We start from the raw sequence: 14,329 nt of genomic DNA, 5'->3' as shown, positions 1-14,329 counted from the left end.
GGATTTTTGTTTCTCATTGGCTGAGCTTTCAAAGTAGCAACTTCCTTTTAATATCTGACATGCCTTATGGAAACAGTAGGATTTCAGCAGTGACATTAAGTTTATTGGATTAACAGAAAATATGCAATATGCACCATAACAAAATTAGACAGGTGCATAAATTTGGGCACCCCAACAGAGATATTACATCAATACAGTAATCCCTCACTTATCGCGGGAGATAGGTTCCAAGGCCAACCGCGATAACTGAATTTCCGCGAAGTAGGGATACCATATTTATTTAATTATTTAACGTGTATTTGGACGTTTTTAAACCCTCCTTGTATTGTTTACAACACACCCTTTACTCTATTAATAACAGGGACAACTGCTAAGCAATATGAAATCGGTAGATAAGTTTACACTTACTGTATAGCGAAGTACACGTAGCTATATATGACGTGATGAATATGCTGCGCAGTAAAAATGATGACGATTGAAGGTGATAATCCCCTGAATGCAGTAGCAAGAGCACGTTAATGTTGAATGAGTGAGATGAGACTTCCTGGTTAATGCAGCACTCCGTCGCTGAGCCAATCAGCAGCACACAGGAACTTAACTGCGTGCTCTGATTGGGTAGCTTCTCAGCCATCCGCCAATAGCATCTCTTGTATGAAATCAACTGGGCAAACCAACTGAGGAAGCAAATACCAGAAGTAAAAAGACGCATTGTCTGCAGAAACCCAGGAAGCAGCGAAAAATCCGCGTTATATATTTAGATATGCTTACATATAAAATCCGCAAAGTCGTGAATCTGCGAAAAGTGAACCGCGAAGTAGCGAGGGATTACTGTACTCAGTTGAGCCTCCTTTTGTAAATATAACAGCCTCTAGACGCCTCCTATAGCTTTTGATGAGTGTCTGGAGGTATTTTTGACCATTCTTAAATACAAAATCTCTCCAGTTCAGTTAAATTTATGGCTGCTGAGCATGGACAGCCTGCTTCAAATCATCCCATAGATTTTCGATGATATTCAAGTTAGGGGACTGTGACGGCCATTCCAGAACATTGTACTTCTCCCTCTGCATGAATGCCTTTGTAGATTTTGAACTGTGTTTTGGGTCATTGTCTTGTTGGAATATCCAACCCCTGCGTAACTTCAACTTTGTGACTGATGCCTGAACATTATCTTGAAGAATTTGTTGATATTGGGTTGAATTCATCTGACCCTCAACTTTAACAAGGACCCCAGTCCACGAACTAGCCACACAGCCCACCCCACAGCATGATTGAACCTCCACCAAATTTGACAGTAGGTAGCAGGTGTTTTTCGTGGAATGCGATGTTCTTCTTCCGCCATGCAAAGCGCTTTTTGTTCTGACCAAATAACTCAATTTTTGTCTCATCAGTCCAAAGCACTTTGAATCTGGCTTGTCTAAATGAGCATAGATAGATAGATAGAAATTTTACTAATCCCAAAGAAAATTTCATGGTTACAGAAGTAGAGAAAAAAGGGCACAAATATACATTTAACAAGAATTATAATAACCTTAGGGTGGCATGGTGGCGCAGTGGTAGCGCTGCTGCCTCGCAGTTAGGAGACACAGGTTTCGCTTCCCGGGTCCTCCCTGCTTGGAGTTTGCATGTTCTCCCCGTGTCTGTGTGGGTTTCCTCCCACAGTCCAAAAACATGCAGGTTAGGTGCATTGGCGATTCTAAATTGTCCCTAGTGTGTGCTGGGTGCTTGGTGTGTGTGTGTGCATGCCCTGTGGTGGGCTGGCACCCTGCCCGAGGTTTGTTTCCTGCCTTGCACCCTGTGTTGGCTGGGATTGGCTCCAGCAGACCCCCATGACCCTGTAGTTAGGATATAGTGGGTTGGATAATGGATGGATGGATAATAACCTTAGGTATACTAACAAGGAACAAATACACATATAGCAAGACCTGTGGGTCAGTAAATTAGCAAAGTGCAATTATTTATGATTAGAATGATTAGAATTACACATACTTACATGTTACAATTTTTACAGTACAGGATGACAGTCACTGGCCCAGTCATTGTCACACAAGATGTCTGCTAGACCAGCTTAGTACCACTCAGCACACAGAGAACAATACCACCTCAGCCATATAAGGTGGGATGTCTGGTGGTAGAAATGCTCCTCGGAGCACTGCAGTCATCTCTGTCTTTTACTGATTGTGTTCCTCCGTTTAGCCCACACCTCATACAGGGCGTGACAGTTATTGTCCAGAATAGTAAGTGGCTTCCTGTGTGACTTCTGCTCCTACCCTTCCTCCAGTGAGTCCAGCCTGACTCCCAAGCCTTTGTATTCAGTTTATTTAGTCTGATGGCATCACCTGCACTAATACCATTTCCCCAGAACATGACAGCGTAGAAAAAAACAGTCTGATGTGAAACATGTAAGAGTGGTCTGCGCACACTAAGCGACCTCAGACTCCTCAGGAAATAGAGCTGACTCTGACTCTTCTTGTATAAAGCCTCTGTGTTGGTACTCCACTCAAGTCTGTCATTCAGATGCACGCTGAGGTATTTCTGTGTCCTCACCGCCTTCATATTTTCACCGTCAATGAAAACCAGGGGGAGAGTGGAGGGTATGACCCTCCTAAAGTCTATGATTAGACTAGGAATAAGTTTAGACATGGAATAGGCTGCCAAGTAGTGTGGTAGATAGCTGGACATTAAAGATTTCCAAAACTAGACTTGATGTTATTTTAGAAGAATAAAGTGGATAGGACTGTTGAGATTTGATGGGCTGAATGGCCTGTTCTTGTTTAGATTGTTCTGATGTTCTAAGGATTACCTCTTTTGTCTTACTGATGTTGAGGCACAGCTGGTTTGGTGTGCACCATTTGACAAAGCCCTTTGCTAGGGCACCATATTCATTCTCCTCCCTGCCACTGATACATCCAACTATGGCTGTGTTATTGGAGAATTCCTGCAGAAGACAAGATTTAGTATTGTATGTAAAGTCTGAAGTGTACAAGGTAAACAGGAATGGAGCCAGAGCAGTTCCTGTGGAGCCTGGCCATGTCAGCCTCACAAACTGTGGTCTATCAGTTAGGTGGTCCATTATCCAAGACACAGTTGGTAGCATCAACCCACATTGACCAGATCTTCTCCCCAGGCAGTTTGGACTGTATGCTGTAAGTCAAAAAACAAAATCCTCATCCTGCTGCCATGATTTTCCAGGTGGGAGAAGCAGAAAGATACAATACAACTTATTTTTTGTATAGCATCCTTCAGTGAGTGCAGGCACAGAGCGCTGTGAACAATCCATCCATCCATTTTCCAACCCGCTGAATCCGAACACAGGGTCACGGGGGTCTGCTGGAGCCAATCCTAGCCAACACAGGGCACAAGGCAGGGAACCAATCCCGGGCAGGGTGCCAACCCACCGCAGGCTGTGAACAATTCTCAATTAAAATACAAGTATAGACGGTACTACTTACTAAATACAGAAGTACAGATTTGTTAAAACACACAAAGAATGAGGTAGGAACCGATTAAACAGAAATCGAAACAAATAAACACACATAACTTGAAACAATGTCTGTCCAATTTATTGATAAACTATGGATAGTTGACAAGGGTGGAGAACAAAATTGTAAAAGAGAAAGTCAAACATAACATCACAGTCCTGGAGAACTCGGCCAACTGGCTGCCTACCTGATCCTGGGTTTTCTAGAATGGAAAGATGACAGCATCGTCCACCCTTGGGTGGTCCTGGTAGAATAATTGCATAGGGTCCAGTGTTTATCTGACCAGGGGTTGCAAGTGAGCCAATATAAGCCTTTCCAAGGTCTTCATAATGTGTGAAGTCAGAGCCTCTTGCGGACTGGCAGACACTTTGGCTGCACTACCTTGTGGACTGGTACCACACAAGGTGTTTTCTATAGGTAATTAATAAATAAAATAATAACAACATTATAGCATTAATAGCAATAAATTAAGCAAAATCAATAACGAAACCCACATTGAGTGGGTTTAGTCTTTAGTCAGACTAGGGGGCTTTGCCATCCGCTTGCTTCGCTCGCCAACCCCCCAGCCTGTGCTACGCACCAGCAACTTCACATCTCTGCCGCTCGCGTATGTGGATTTCACTTTCACCATACAACAAATCTTTTAATTCTCGTGGATACGCCTCTTCATTGAGAAGCAACACTACTTTTCCCTGATGGCAACACAAATTAGACGATCTACAAGTCTCAGGCTTAAAGTTTAAATCCGAACAATATATTCGATCTCTTTTCGCTGTTCCGTTATTTCACCGAGTAATTGTTTCCGTTTGTTTGTACTAATGCGATCTTTACTATCCTTTTTTTTTTAAACTTTCAAATTTTCCCACTTCCATTATCTCTTACCTGTTCTGTATGTGTACCGCGCCAACGTTTTTGAATATTTTATGACGTTCTACTTTGTCATCTAGTCTTTGTCATTTATTTCCGGCCCCAGGCGTGGTTAAATCTCTTGGCACAAAGTCTTGTTTCACGGGACATGAAAGTATCTGAATGAGAAAATCGCATCTCGTCTCCTTCCAAGATTTTTTTATATAATAGAGAGATATGATCTTTGCTTGACACAGTGGGGAGATGGGCAGTCACTTGGTAATGTGTCCATTATAATTGCTGACAAATGTCAACTGAACAGCAAATGTCGCTATAATCAGTTATGAAAAAGTCAAAGCCATCTGGTGCTGTTTTAGGGAATAAAAGAAAGGAAGAAGGGAAGAGAGCTAAAGATAATCTTGTCACGCCATGACATCATCATAAATATTTTTATGCTATGTTTTAAGATTAGTAGCAGTAGTGCTAATAAAGAAAGGCCCAAGTAGTGATTTAATATTATCTAATATTACTTTTCTTATTACATACTGTATAATTAAGCTGAATTAGTGTTAGACCCAAGCGTCACTCAGGCAACGGTATAGACGCGTCTCTCATAAGACCTCAGGTTTACTCAGGCTGTTAGTACCGAGCATTACTCGGGAAAAGCTATAAGCATGTCTCGGCAACGATGTAGCCTCATAATGGCATCTCATAAGATACACCAGGGGATATCTGTCCTCAGGCGGTGAAATTGAACTTGACAGTGAAACTGAAAGGGATTCTGGGAATCCAAAAGTGACACTCAGGTCACTTGCACATGTGCAGTGTGCTGTTCATATTACTATTATTATTATTATTATTTGTATCATTATTATACTTTCTACACTTCTGACTTTGTACTTTTAGTGTTTTACACATTTTACAGTAGAAAGGTGAGATTTAATTAAAAAAATAAATTCATTTTTCAAGCAAAAAAAGGCAATGCTTTTTACATATTTTTGTGAGAAAAAATGTATTGCCAAGGAGGTTAAAATGTCATCAACAGTCAACAGCAAAAAGCTTAGCCGTAAAGGTGGTGGATTTGTTTGCTCCATCTTGATTATATTGATTAAGCAGAACAAAATCGCACTTCTCACTTTGATGTCTATAGCCATATTTATAGCTAATTGCTGATTCACATGAATGTTTGGTTTGCATAATGACATTCTGCAATAACGTAACTGCAAGGCCCAACCAAGTATGACAGCAGAAGGAAAAGGCCATTGTCTTTTTAAATGAATTCTTGTTAAATATTTGGGAACTTCCACTTACACATTTCGTAATTGTGTTTCTTTTTTCTTGTGACAGAATTTGTTACAAAAAACCTGCTGCTTATGGCCTAGCGTTTGAAGATTTGCAAGAACAGTTTGTGTGCTTTATGTCATCTCGCCTAGAGCACCAAATGACCCAAAGTGGGCCCTGCTTCAAGCATTGTGTGTCCAATCCTGTGATGATCCTAAAATGGATTAAGTGATTTTGGGAATGTTAGGTTATATCATGTTATATTATGTTTTATTTCATTTCAGCTATGCCAAGTGTTGTTGTACTGCCGGATGATTCACTGGCTTTTGATACAGAGTGCCATTATCTGCTCATTCAACAACTTGGGTCTCAAGTAGGCCTCACCTTTGGCGAATCTCCATGACTATTCATCTGTCAGCTGGTCCGATATGTCACAAGTTTGCTATACACATGGCTCAGCACTTGGCTGTTTATTATTATCTTGTCCCATTAGGTGAATTTACTCCACAAAGGGGCTGCGATTCCATTTCATTCACATTAAAGCTACCACTGGCTTTGTGACAAACTCGCCAGTTGATTGTACGGGTCAACTATTTAAAGCCGAATGGAGATAACGCTGAGGTGTTGCTTATAAGATTCTAAGCCACTTCTTAAATCTTCTGGCAAACATAATGTTGATATTAATGGTTCTTCGTATGTCAGGAACCTGGGCGTCATTTTAGACTCTAACTTGCTGTGTAAATTAATCTGCAAAATAATTACAAAATTGACCTTCTCTTAGCAGTCAGGCCACTTAAACACGATTTCATGCCTTTCTCACTTCTCTTCTTGATTATTGTAAAAGTCTTCTTTTTGTTGAAAACTAAGCTAGAATGGAAACTTTTAAACATGATCTCTTTAACATATTTAATTAATTTCATTTTTTTTTTTTTTTTTGAATAGCGATCTTCATAGAGCACAGGCTCAGAACGTTGTAGCAATTTCACAGGTAAAATACAACACATAATATCATCTCATTCATGTCTCACCAGTACATTAGTGCCCCAAAGCAGCAGCCATTACTACAATGTCTTAAACTCCCTTGGCCCCCCATCCTTAATCTGTTATATCTATAAAAGTCAATGTGTGTGTGTGTGTGTGTGTGCGTGTGCGTGTGCGCGTGTGCGTGTGTGTGTATGTGTGTTCCAGCATCACTTCTGAATGGCTGGAGTGATTTTCATGAAACTTGGTACACATGTTTCTCATTGGTTGACTAAAAATACTGTGGGGTGAAATCAACCCTAACCCAACCCTAAGGGTGGGGTGTGATCTTGTAGTCTTGTATGCATGTTATCATGCAGTTGACACTCAGAATGACCACCGGAGGGTGAACTGGAGGTGAATTCCAGCATTCTGTATCTTTGAGCACCACTGCGCACCCAAGTTGCTTTTGAAATTAAATAGAGTTGGCTGGGTTGGTATCCCAACTATTTTTGGAACTCATTCTGTCTTTGTGACACAAAGAGCCATATACAGTAGAACCTCTGGTCACGAACGTTTCCGAACACGTACAAATCAGGTTACAATCAAAAAAGTTTGCCAAAATTTTGCATCTGTTCACGACCACACGCTCTGGTGGCGAACAAAAACACTGGCGGCCAGTTTCCCTACGCGCGTTCGTACGCGCCAATGATTTGCCATTCTCCGTTTCCCATTTTCTTTTGTTTGCGTATACAGGGCCTAACAAAGCAGCTGATGTTGCAAAAGGAGTTATAATGTTAACCAAGCAGAGGCCTCAAGTGCTGGAAGAGGTGGAAAAACTGTTGCTAGTGTAGTTGGACAAGAAGCAACTTGCAGTGGATAGCGTAAGTGAGGCGGTCATATGCGAGAAAGCCAGGAAGATTCATGGCGATTTGCTGAAAAAAAATCCTTCTTCGAGTGGATTCACTTGGATGACACATGTATCATTAGAAAGGAAAACAAATATATGATTTAAGAATAAACTGACATGGTGGAGTTAAAACACTAACAAGCCATGAAATTAAATAAGATCTGTTATTGATGAGGATTGGCTTCTAATTAAGCAAGTGGGTTGAGACAAAAACCTGCAGCCACTGCAGCCCCCCTGGATCAGAGTTGGCCACCCTTGTTCTAGATGTTTCTGTTTAAACAGATGTTTATGTGCCCATTGTCTCTTCTTGCAGTTTTGATTGTTTTATGTTATCTATTTGTTTTATTATTGTATGTTTCCATTTGAAACTTTTTTTATGGATAGTAGGGTGGTCCAAAAAAAAAAACGGATTCCAAGTGCTTCACAAGGCTAGTTTTATTATTGATTATATTTATAACAAACACACAAAATCTGAAGAAAATAAACGACATTTAGAGGCCACACAATTTGGTAGTTTTTGTGTCATCTGAACTGAACAGCAGACCTACAATATAGACACTGTCTTTGTTTCTGTTCCTCGTCCTTTGTCACTGTCATTGTGTTTTTCGATGAGACGTATTCTTCTTTCAGCTGTGAGCCAACAGTTTGTAAAATTTGTTGAAGAATGGATCGTCTGTCCACTGTTCTAGTTGGTTTCTTGAGAAATGACAGAGACTTTTCTTTGCCTTTTTCCATCAATGAAGGATGTTGTTCTTTCTGTTACCAGACACTCCAACGCCAGCTGTTCGGATTTATTTGTCAGATTAAGACATCAAAGAATGTCTGGTAATGGTGGCCACTGCAGGCTTTGCACCATCTTTTCCTTTGTTTCTGCTGAGACTGTCACTAAAAAGGGCTACAGCAGAAACTCCTTCTTCATCTTCTTTTTCTTTTGGCTGCTCCTGTTAGGGGTCGCCACAGCGGATCATCTTCTTCCATATCTTTCTGTCCTCTACATCTTGCTCTGTTACACCCATCACCTGCATGTCCTCTCTCAGCACATCCATAAACCTTCTCTTAGGCTTTCCTCTTTTCCTCATCCCTGCTAGCTCTATCCTTAACATCCTTCTCCCAGTATACCCAGCATCTCTCCTCTGCACATGTCCAACCCAACACAATCTCGCCTCTCTGACTTTGTCTCCCAACCGTCCAACTTGAGCTGACCCTCTAATGTTCTCATTTCTAATCCTAACCATCCTCGTCACACCCAGTGCAAATCTTGGCATCTTTAACTCTGCCACCTCCAGCTGTGTCTCTTGTTTTTTGGTCAGTGCCACCGTCTCCAACCCATATAACATAGCTGGTCTCACTACCGTCCTGTAGACCTTCCCTTTCACTCTTGCTGATATCCGTCTGTCACAAATCACTCCTGACACTCTTCTCCACCCATTCCACCCTGCCTGCAGAAACTCCTACTTAATACTAAAATATTCTGGAAACTTCATCTTACTACTAGAATGTTGTGGGAACTCCATCTTATTACCAGAATATTCTCAGATGCATTCTTTATAGTTTTCTAATCACTTTTAGTCAGTTAAGAACCCTACGCAAGAGTACGTAGTAAATATACAAATAAAATGTTCAGAATGGAGCAACCTCTAAATGTTTCACAATCAGGTTGAAATTTCACAGGTAAGCAAGCTATCCATAATGGACAAAAATAAGAATTGATTCTACAAACATCAACTCTTTGCATTGGTGTGCAGTCCACCCTGATCTACAGTGTCCTTGAGTGTCTTAAGAATAAAATTTACTATCATCATTAGTGCAGGGAGATTCTAATGGGCAGGGCCCCGAGTTATGATGTGTTACTCACGTAATAATGAACCGATAGAAACAAAATAAATACAGTGCATATCTTGAAAGATGTGTAAATGATCCAATCACATTCGGTATTGAAAATGGTTCCCTTCTTCTTGCAAAGACAGATCAACACGGCCAAGAACGGCGTTTGGGGGGTGGCAAGCGGGGCGACCTCCCCAGGCCCCGCGCCTAAGGGGAACCCGTTGTTGAGGCCCACATGTCCCGTTCGAGCGGATTTGTCAAGTTATATTGTCCAGTATATAGATATATCTGAGATGCTTCTAAGAGGAACCCATTTAAAATCCCTCTTTAAGGTCAAATTCTGTACATGTATTGTATGTCTTTGAAAACATTCCATAGTCCGAATATTAATGCACAAAAGCCTGTATTGCTAATGATAACTGGCTGACATGACATCAATGTGATTTATGACTATGACATCCTGCATATCGAGACTCAGAGGATACTTGCAATTTGGGTACATTTTCTAGAGGAGGCCCTGGTAATTTGCGCATGACACCGCATCCATTTCAAACTGTTGTGGTATTGTCATGAATTATGAATTGCACTTTTTTATTAGATTATATCGTTATATTTTGATAAAGTCCATGTGTTAATCTGCAAAAATTTAGATGAATATTGTAATGAGAAAATCTGGTGTATGTTAACGTTATTTTTATTAAATTTGCGCGCAAGTTTATACAGTCTACACATACCGGTAACAGCATTTGACGTAACCTGCCCCACGTTGGGTTGGTCAGCTACTTAGGCCCTGCACACCACTAAGGACACCTCTGGACACGGCACTCCATATTGGCAAAGCTATCCGCAAGCGCTTTAGGGGTGAGGGCAGCAATTTCCTGTTCAATGTTTCGCTGTAATTGTTTCAGTGTACGAGGTTTATTCCTGTACACTTTTCCTTTCAATGCTCCCCAAAGAAAGAAATCTGGGGAACGAGGTGGCCATAGTCCCTTTGAAATGACCCGATTGTCAAAAAAGCAATTGAGTTTGTGTCATGCTGTGAGCTGACGTGTGACAAGTTGTCCCATCTTGCTGGAAATAAACTTCAATGATCTCACGGTCATCCAGTTCATTCACAAATAAGTCAAAAAGAGCGCCGCGCCTCACTCGTTTGTACATTTATCCAGGAGTACTTTATTTTGTTTGGATTGCTTCATTATTAAGACATGATAACTTGGTGCCCACCCATTAGAATTACCCTGTAATTGTAATAGTAGTAAGTAGATGTGTTTTATTCAGATTTTCCCACGCTACTGTTGTGATTTCCTTCAATGTCATACAGAGCTAAACAACAGGTGGATTTTACTTAGCTTCACAAAAAATATTTGTAAATTTAAATGTATCAGTATTTTATCTTGCCTGAAAAACTTTTCAAGTTCATGTTTTATAAATTCAGTTCCACTGTTTATGAACCAGTCCTCAGCCATGTCCTCCTTTATACAGTACATCACAGGGTCAGAGTCAATCCTGGCAGCATGGGGGCCGACCCTCGACTTGGTGCTGGTCCATTACAGGGCGCATTTACACGCACACACAGTCACTCATACTGGGTCAGTTCACAGTCACCAATTCTGCTACTATGTACAGTGCCCTCCATAATGTTTGGGACAAAGACACGTTTTTCTTTGATTTACCCCTCTGCTCCACAGTTTAAAATAACAAATGAAACAATTCAGACTTTGTGATTAAAGTGAACATTGAAGACTTTCGTTTAATGGGATTTGAATACATTTCAGTCACACCATAATTCTTTATTTATTTGTCACATATATAGTTATACAGGACAACACGCAGTGGAATGCATCTTTTCGCATACCCCTTGGGGTCAGAGCACAGGGTCAGCCATTGTACAGCGCCCCTGGAGCAATTGAAGGTTAAGAGCCTTAATCAAGGGCCCAGCAGAGTAGCATCTCTTTTGGCAGTGACGGGGATTCGAACCGGCAACCTTTGGGATGCCAGCGCAGATCCTTAGCCTCAGAGCCACCACTCCGCCATGTAGATATGTCAACACTTTTTATACATGGCGACATAATGTTTGGGACAACTAGTGTCACAGGTGTTTGGGATTACTCCATGCCTTCATAAGATACCTTGGCCTGCTTCTACCCTTTGGAGTCTGGAGTTGCCATTGTTCAACATGAGGACCAGAGCTGTGCTAGTTAGAGTCAAAGAAGCCATTATGGGGCTGAGAAACAAGAATAAAACCAAAACCAAAGAGACATCAGTAAAACCTTAGGAGTACATAAATCAACTGTCTGGGATATCATTAAGAACAAAGAACGCACTGGTGAGCTCAGCAATCACAAAGGGACTGGTAGGCCAAGGAAGACCCTCACTGCTGACAACAGTGACAAAGAAAAAGCCTCAAACGCCTGTCTGACTTAGGACGCAGATGTGTGTGTGTGTGTGCCAGAGACGACTATCAGCAGAAATCCTTATGAACAAATATGTGGAGGCCACACTGCAAGAGGCCCACCACTAGTTAGCCACAAAAACAGGATGGCCAGATTACAGTTTGTGAAAAAGGACTTAAAAGATCCCGCAGAACTCTGGAAAAAAGGTCTTGTGGGCAGACGAGACAAAGATGAACCTGTGATGGCGAGAGCAAAGTGTGGAGATGAGAAGAAACTGCTCGAAATCCAAAGCAGACCACCTCATCTGTTTAACAAGGTGGTAGGGGGTGTTATGGCTTAGGCATCTATGGCTGCCACAGGTTCTGACACACTTCTCTTCATTGATGATGAGAGTCCTGTTGGCAGTGTTACAATTAATTCTGAGGTGTGTAGAAATATCTGATCTACTCAAGTTCCACCAAATTCCTCCTGACTCAATGGACGGCGCTTTACCCTACAACAAAATAATGATCCCAAACATACTGCTAAGGCAACAAAGGAGATCTTCAAAGCTAAAAAGTGGAAATTTCTTGAATGGCCAAGCCAGTCACCCAGTTTCAATCCAACTGAGCAGAAGAGAAAACTCCATATGCTGAAGAGAAAAGTTGAGGGAACAAGCCCCGGAAACTGGCTGCATTAGAGGCTTGGCAGAGCATCACCAGAGAAGATCGTAGACTTCAAGCAGTCATTGAATGCAAGGGATGTGCGACAAAGTCCTAAATATGATGACTTTAATAGACCTGACATTGCTGTGTCCCAAACATTACATGTCTTTGAAGACATAGAAGATAATAAATGTCAAAGGTAACCCTTCAAAGTAAGTGGCCAGCCCACCACGTATTAAACTGTGGTCTTTGTGGGGCAGCAGATGTAACATCTTCACAATCAATCCAACTATATATACAAGCATACACAGACGCACTGTGTATGCTGTGCTTCAGTAGTGTGTGCTGCCACACCGTAGCCCCAAGTCTTTGGTTTCCATCCTGACCTTCATAGTACCTGTGTGCAGTCTGCATGCTCTCGCTCATTCTGCCTGGGGTGTCGTCTAGTGTTCTTCACGTATTCTGAGGCTGTGGAGGTAACTGATCACACTAAGTTTGCCTATTGTGAGTGAGTGTGGAGGAGCGCATTAGTTTGCCCTGGGATGGACTTGCACTTTACCCAGGATTCATTCTCACCTTTTTTCTCAAATGCTACCACAAAAGGCCCTCATAATGAGCAGAGGTAAGAAAAAGAATATTTGTATTTTAGCAGCAAAAACAGAGTGAGATCTGTCTAATTCACACTACATATGCGGTTGGCTCTTTAAAGCATTGGCCCAAAATGTTCTGTGAAGTCCCACAGGAAGCCTTTGGAGCTACATCATGAAAAACATTCAGATGAAATATGGGATCAGGTTATTTGAAATGATCCAACCAGAAAAAGAACATCAGATTTTAGAGACTTTGAAAATGTCTGAAGGCACTGCAAAAGCCATTAAATAGAAAATAAATGTAGAAATCTATGGAGGACAGGACATCCTGTAAACATGAGTATCAGGGTGAGAACAGCACACTAGTCAGGGATGCCATAAAGCGGTCTACTAGAGGAATTAGTTTTCCTTATATGAAACAGAAGTAAATATACTATGTGTGTTGTATACAGTTTTCACCAGTGAGGAACCACTCAGGGTGACGTCCCTTCGACCCTTCTGAGTCTCCTCTCTGAGACAGTAGAGGTGGGATGCAGACACAAGTACATTGGGATTGCTTGCTGCCACCTCTGTTGACACACTAAAGGAAGTCGTCGTCCATCAGCTGGCAGCAAACCTGGCCACTTAACTGTGAGGGTGCTTCTGTCGCACAACACCAAGCCTCTCTTAACTGTATGTGTGTGTTTGTGATGCCACGGTGTATTTATAAATATGACTTGACAAAGCAAGACATCACAGTAAAGTGGCAACATAAAAGTTGTTGATAAAAGGTCATCTTAAACTTTGGTTAGTTAGGAAATCCTAAAACCAAAAAAAAAAAAAAAATCTTGATTCTGTGGTCTAATGAACTTTACGTTTTTAGTTTGAACTCTTATTTTTCAAGTTAGAACAGGCTGCGCATCACCCTGAGCACACAAAGTACAGCATTAAATAATGGACATCCACTCACTGAGCAAATTATTAGGAACATACAGTGTTGTATATCAGTACTGGGTAGGGCCTCATTTTGCTCTCCTCAAAGCCTCAGATCTTCATGGCATGGATACCCCACAGGGTGTTGGAAACGTTCCCTTGAGATCTGGTCCATGGTCACAGTTCTGTCAGCTAAACATTGGGGCTGTGACTCTCCCATTCTACCACATCCCTAAGGTGTTCTTTTGGATTCAGATGCAGTGAGTGGAAAGGCCACTGAAAAACTGAACTGAACTGAACCACTGAAGAACACGGAACTCATTGTCATGTTCATGAGACCAGTTGGAGATGTTACTTTGTGACATTGGTGCTTTATGGAGCTGGAAGTTGCCATTACAAAGTAACAACATTTAATTCTATAGCACATTTCCTTACTAAGAATGTACCTCAAAGTGCTTTACAAAATGTCAAAGGGGTGGTTACAAGGAAA

General features: G+C 41.4%; 2 protein-coding genes across 2 annotated transcripts in view; one reads left to right on the top strand and one right to left on the bottom strand.

The window, feature by feature from the left end:
* The window catches only part of septin3 (septin 3), a 127,982-nt gene that overhangs the window by 57,386 nt on the left and 56,267 nt on the right, over positions 1-14,329 (top strand). The window lies entirely within an intron of this gene.
* triobpb (TRIO and F-actin binding protein b) overlaps positions 14,285-14,329 on the bottom strand; it is a 287,315-nt gene continuing 287,270 nt past the window's right edge. The window contains exon 13 of the mRNA XM_051934846.1: positions 14,285-14,294. The gene's annotated coding sequence lies outside the window, so the exon portion shown is untranslated. The remainder of the gene's footprint in view (positions 14,295-14,329) is intronic.

This window comes from Erpetoichthys calabaricus, chromosome 12 (assembly GCF_900747795.2).
Source record: "Erpetoichthys calabaricus chromosome 12, fErpCal1.3, whole genome shotgun sequence".
Lineage (NCBI taxonomy): Eukaryota > Metazoa > Chordata > Cladistia > Polypteriformes > Polypteridae > Erpetoichthys > Erpetoichthys calabaricus.
This window is presented reverse-complemented; position numbering and strand designations above follow the sequence as displayed.